This window comes from Lepidochelys kempii, chromosome 23 (assembly GCF_965140265.1).
Source record: "Lepidochelys kempii isolate rLepKem1 chromosome 23, rLepKem1.hap2, whole genome shotgun sequence".
NCBI classification, from domain to species: domain Eukaryota; kingdom Metazoa; phylum Chordata; order Testudines; family Cheloniidae; genus Lepidochelys; species Lepidochelys kempii.
In genome coordinates this window covers 10331710-10338121 of record NC_133278.1, presented here as the reverse complement: position 1 = coordinate 10338121, position 6412 = coordinate 10331710, and positions in this window count along the sequence as shown.

Here is a 6412-nt window from a genome sequence, read left to right as displayed (position 1 = left end):
AGTGCGTCTCATGCCTTCCAATCGGTGGAGTCTCCTTCTGTTCCCTTCCCTTCCCTCAGTTGTATCATCTGGTCCTGTGCACCGCAAACTGAAAACCTGCATCTCCATGACGCTCCTCTTTCTTCTTCTGGAGGTCACATGCTGCCAATTTTCGTCACCATCCTGTCCCCACTGTGCAGCCTCCTCTGAGTCTTCAGAACGTTGTGTCTGTAGAAGCATATCCTGATGTCTGTCCAGGAAATCTTCAGGGTTGATGCTTGTTTCTCCAGACCTTGAACCTTCTCTTCCAATATGGAGACCAGCTTGCACTTTGTACAGACAAAGTCGCTTCTGTCCTGTGGAAGAAAGGCAAACATGGCACATCCTATACAGGTAACAACAGCTGAACGCTCACCATTCATATTACCTCCCTTCTAAGAGCTTCCTCAGCTGTTGCAGTAACTACTCAGAGAAGTCTGCAAGATGAAAGCCTCAGTGGGCTCTCCCCAGGCAAACTCCCTCTGTTAGCTTCTCTGCTGTTTGCCGCTCAGCTGGTTCACAGCTGACTACCTTTTTATAACAGTCAGGCCCACTCAAGGCCCACCTGGAACAAAGCACTCCCAATTCACACTTTTGGAACAATCAAACACACAGTCAAACTGACAAACAGGAAGGGTTCCCTAATCCTTAAAGACAACCTAGTCCGTCAGCAGGGACTCCCTCTGTACCCTTATCAGGAGTTGTGGGGTAAGTTTGTCCTCCTATCCTATCTGCTGCTTCCCGAGCTGGATGGATCCCTTTTTAAATTCCTCCAGCTGCAGTTGGCTCTTCTGGTGCAATGGAGTGGGGCTACGTGGGCCCAGAACAGCTTCTTAACCATTCTGTCCAAATGTAGGGTTTCTATACCCCACTGCACTCTCCTTCATTGGCATAGAATGGGAGGGCATGTTGGAATTTTGACCATTATTAGCTCTTCCTAGAATCTCTAGCAGAGGTTTCATGAGTTTGCCAGAATCATAATGGTACTTAACATGTCTGTCTCCCAGGTCCACACTCTCCAGGCTGATATCCTGCTACATGCACATCTGGCCTTGAAATGTAGGAATTTGCAGAAGAGACTATTGAGATCATCTACTCTGATCGGCATGAAAGCCCAGAGGACCTCTGTCAAGGTTTCTTCCCCACTCTGAACTCTAGGGTACAAATATGGGGACCTGCATGAAAACCCCCTAAACATATTTTTACCAGCTTAGGTTAAAACTTCCCCAAGGTACAAACTATTTTACCTTTTGCCCTTGGACTTTTTTGCTGCCACCACCAAGTGTCTAACCAATCTATAACAGGGAAAGAGCCCACTTGGAAATGTCTTTCCCCCCAAAAATCCTCCCAAACCTTACACCCCCTTTCCTGAGGAAGGCTTGATAAAAATTCTCACCAATTTGCATAGGTGAACACAGACCCAAACCCTTGGATCTTAAGAACAAGGAAAAAGCAATCAGGTTCTTAAAAGAAGAATTTTAATTGAAGTAAAAGAATCACCTTTGTAAAATCAGGATGGTAAATACCTTACAGGGTAATCAGATTCAAAACATAGAGAATCCCTCTAGGCAAAACCTTAAGTTACAAAAAAGACACAACAGGAATATACATTCCATTCAGCATAACTTATTTTATCAGCCATTTAAACAAAACAGAATCTAACAAATATCTAGCTAGATTACTTACTAAGTTCTAAGACTCCATGCCTTTTCTTTTCCCAGCAAAAGCATCACACAGACAGAGAGAACCTTTGTTTCTCCCCCCCTCCAGCTTTGAAAGTATCTTGTCTTCTCATTGGTCATTTTGGTCAGGTGCCAGGGAGGTTATCCTAGCTTCTTAACCCTTTACAGATGAAAGGGTTTTTCCTTTGGCCAGGAGGGATTTTAAAGGTGTTTACCCTTCCCTTTATATTTATGACATGCCCCCCAAATCACAGGTAAGGTGAAATGCTGGCTGTGATTTCTTCCTGGAGCTCGAGAAGAAAACAGAGTTAATAAGACACATGCACCTCTAAATATACTACCAAGTATATAAAGACTAACAATATTTTCCACATCTCAAGGACGATTTTAACCAGTTTATTCTGGGAAACTTTCATGGGAGAGTGCATCAGCCACTTTGTTAGAAGCTCCTGAGATGTGTTGGATGTCAAAATCAAAATCTTGGAGAGCTAAACTCCACCAAATAAGTTTTTTGTTATTTCCCCGTGCAGTATGAAGCCACTGTAGCGCAGCATGGTCGGTTTGCAGGTGGAAACACTGTCCCCAAACATATGGGCGTAGCTTTTCCAGAGCGTAGACAATGGCATAACATTCTTTTTCACTGACTGACCAGTTGCTTTCCCTCTCAGACAGCTTCTTGCTGAGAAACACTACAGGGAGGAAATCTTGATGTGGTCCTTCCTGCATTAAAACTGCTCCCACACCACGCTCTGTGGGATGCATCTGTGGTTAGTAGGAACGGTTTGTCAAAGTCTGTGCCCTTAGCACAGGGTCAGACATGAGTGTCTCTTTAAGCTGACGTCATAAATATAAAGGGAAGGGTAAACCCCTTTAAAATCCCTGCTGGCCAGAGGAAAAACCCTTTCACCTGTAAAGGGTTAAGAAGCTAGGATAACCTCACTGGCACCTGACCAAAATGACCAATGAGGAGACAAGATATTTTCAAAAGCTGGGGGAAGGGAGAAACAAAGCCTCTCTCTCTGTCTGTGTGATGCTTTTGCCGGGGACAGAACAGGAATGGAGTCTTAGAACTTAGTAAGTAATCTAGCTAGATATGCGTTAGATTCTGATTTCTTTAAATGGCTGACAAAATAAGCTGTGCTGGAGGGAATGGATATTCTTGTTTTTGTGTCTTTTTGTAACTTAAGGTTTTGCCTAGAGGGATTCTCTATATTTTGAATCTGATTACCCTGTAAGGTATTTACCATCCTGATTTTACAGAGGTGATTCTTTTTACTTTTTCTTCTATTCAAATTCTTCTTTTAAGAAACTGAATTATTTTCCATTGTTCTTAAGATCCAGGGGTTTGGGTCTGTGTTCACCTATGCAAATTGGTGAGGATTTTTATCAAACCTTTCCCAGGAAACGGGGGGTAAGGTCTGGAGGGTGAAAGACGTTTCCAAACGGACTCTTTCCTAATAATAATAATACCGGTTAGATGTTTGATGGTGGCAGCGAAAGTCCAAGGACAAAAGGTACAATAGTTTGTACCTTGGGGAAGTTTTAACCTAAGCTGGTAAAAGTAAGCTTAGGAGGTTTTCATGGTCCCCACATCTGTACCCTAGAGTTCAGAGTGGGAAAGGAAACTTGACATCTGGTTAAAGGCCTTCTGACACTCTTTGGTCCACTGAACCGCATTTCGCTGTTTCTTTTTGGTTAGGTCTGTCAGTGGGGCGGCGATTTAGCTGTATTGCAGTACAAATCGCCTGTAATATCCGGCCAAGCCTAAGAAGGATTGAACCTGTTTCTTTGACTTTGGGACAGGCCACTTTTGGATAGTATCCACTTTGGGGGTTGATAGTTCCTTGACCCGCCTGGTGTCCAAGGTAAGTCACTCTGTTTAGGCCTATTTGACACTTCTTAGCCTTAACAGTTAGTCTTGCCTCCCTTATGCGCTCAAAGACTTTTTGTAGCTGTTCCACATGTTCTGCCCAGGAATCCGAAAATATGGCCACATTATCAAGGTAGGCAGCGGCATATTCTCCTAATCCCGCTAGGAGACCATCTACAAGTCTTTGGAAGGTGGCGGGTGCATTTCGCAGCCCGAAAGGGAGTACATTAAATTCATACAGCCCAAGATGTGTGGTGAAGGCTGACTTTTCCTTGGCGGATTCATCTAGCGGTACCTGCCAGTATCCCTTGGTTAAGACCAAGGTAGAGATGAACTGGGCCCATCCCAGTTTCTCTAATAGTTCATCTGTGCATGGCATTGGATAGTTGTCTGGGCGAGTTACAGCATTTAGCTTACGGTAGTCCACGCAAAAACGTATCTCCCCATCTGGTTTGGGAACTAGAACCACTGGAGATGCCCATGCACTGCCAGAGGGGTGGATTATCCCCATCTGTAACATATCCTGGATCTCCCATTCTATAGCATTTTTAGCTTGAGAAGACACCCGGTAAGGTTGATTTTTAAATGGGCGCACATTCATAGAATCATAGAATATCAGGGTTGGAAGGGACCTCAGGATGTCATCTAGTCCAACCCCCTGCTCAAAGCAGGACCAATCCCCAATGAAATCATCCCAGCCAGGGCTTTGTCAAGCCTGACTTTAAAAACTTCTAAGGAAGGAGATTCTACCAGCTCCCTAGGTAACGCATTCCAGTGTTTCACCACCCTTCTAGTGAAAAAGTTTCTCCTAATATCCAACCTAAACCTTCCCCACTGCAACCTGAGACCATTACTCCTTGTCCTGTCCTCTTCTACCACTGAGAATAGTCTAGAACCATCCTCTCTGGAACCACCTCTCAGGTAGTTGAAAGCAGCTATCAAATCCCCCCTCATTTTTCTCTTCTGCAGACTAAACAATCCCAGTTCCCTCAGCCTCTCCTCATAAGTCATGTGTTCCAGACCTCTAATAATTTTTGTTGCCCTTCGCTGGACTCTCTCCAATTTATCCACATCCTTCTTGAAGTGTGGGGCCCAAAACTGGACACAGTACTCCAGATGAGGCCTCACCAATGTCGAATAGAGGGGGACGATCACGTCCCTCGATCTGCTCGCTATGCCCCTACTTATACATCCCAAAATGCCATTGGCCTTCTTGGCAACAAGGGCACACTGCTGGCTCATATCCAGCTTCTTGTCCACTGTCACCCCTAGGTCCTTTTCCGCAGAACTGCTGCCTAGCCATTCAGTCCCTAGTCTGTAGCGGTGCATTGGATTCTTCCGTCCTAAGTGCAGAACCCTGCACTTGTCCTTGTTGAACCTCATCAGATTTCTTTTGGCCCAATCCTCCAATTTGTCTAGGTCCCTCTGTATCCTATCCCTGCCCTCCAGTGTATCTACCACTCCTCCTAGTTTAGTATCATCCGCAAATTTGCTGAGAGTGCAATCCACACCATCCTCCAGATCATTTATGAAGATATTGAACAAAACCGGCCCCAGGACCGACCCTTGGGGCACTCCACTTGACACCGGTTGCCAACTAGACATGGAGCCATTGATCACTACCCATTGAGCCCGACAATCTAGCCAACTTTCTACCCACCTTATAGTGCATTCATCCAGCCCATACTTCTTTAACTTGCTGACAAGAATACTGTGGGAGACCGTGTCTAAAGCTTTGCTAAAGTCAAGAAACAATACATCCACTGCTTTCCCTTCATCCACAGAACCAGTAATCTCATCATAGAAGGCGATTAGATTAGTCAGGCATGACCTTCCCTTGGTGAATCCATGCTGACTGTTCCTGATCACTTTCCTCTCATGTAAGTGTTTCAGGATTGATTCTTTGAGGACCTGCTCCATGATTTTTCGGGGACTGAGGTGAGGCTGACTGGCCTGTAGTTCCCAGGATCCTCCTTCTTCCCTTTTTTAAAGATTGGCACTACATTAGCCTTTTTCCAGTCATATGGGACTTCCCCAGGGCATTACCTGTGTCAGTGTAGTGGTATGCCCGTTCAATCAGTCCTGGGGTGGTTGAGAACTTTGGCGCGTAGCTATTGCACAGCTCCTTGATCTGCTGTTGCTGCATACGTGCAAGGGTCATGGAGAGGTTCACCTCTTTCACGCCACCGGCACTTTTCCCTTCATAGTAGACACCTTCAGGCCACTCAGCATCATCTCCTCCCTGGGCTGTAAACTGACAAACCTTTAATTCTTTGGAATAAAAGGGCTTTAGAGAATTAATATGGTACACCTTAGGCTTTCGGTTTGAGGTGGGGAATGCTATGAGATAATTAACAGCTCCCAGGTGCTCCTGGGCCATGAATGGCCCTTCCCACGACGCTTCCATTTTATGGGCCTGGAGCACCTTTAAGACCATGACCAGGTCTCCTACTTTGAAGGAACGCTCTCTGGCATGTTTATCATACCAGGCTTTTTGCTCTTCTTTAGCAAGGGCTAAGGAGGTTTGGAGGGTGTTTTGTAGATTGGTTACAAAGTCCAGAATGTTAGTTCCTGGAGAAGGTGTAAACCCCTCCCATTGCTGCTTTACCAACTGTAATGGCCCCTTAACCTCGCGGCCATATACAAGTTCAAATGGTGAAAACCCTAAACTGGGTTTGTGGTACAGCTCTGTAGGCAAAGAGCAAGTGCTGCAACACTAGGTCCCAATCAGTGCTCATTTACGAATTTACGTATCATGGCCTCCAAAGTTCCATTGAACTTCTTCACCATGCCATTTGTTTGATGGTGGTAAGGAGTGGCAACCAAGTGATTTACCCCATGA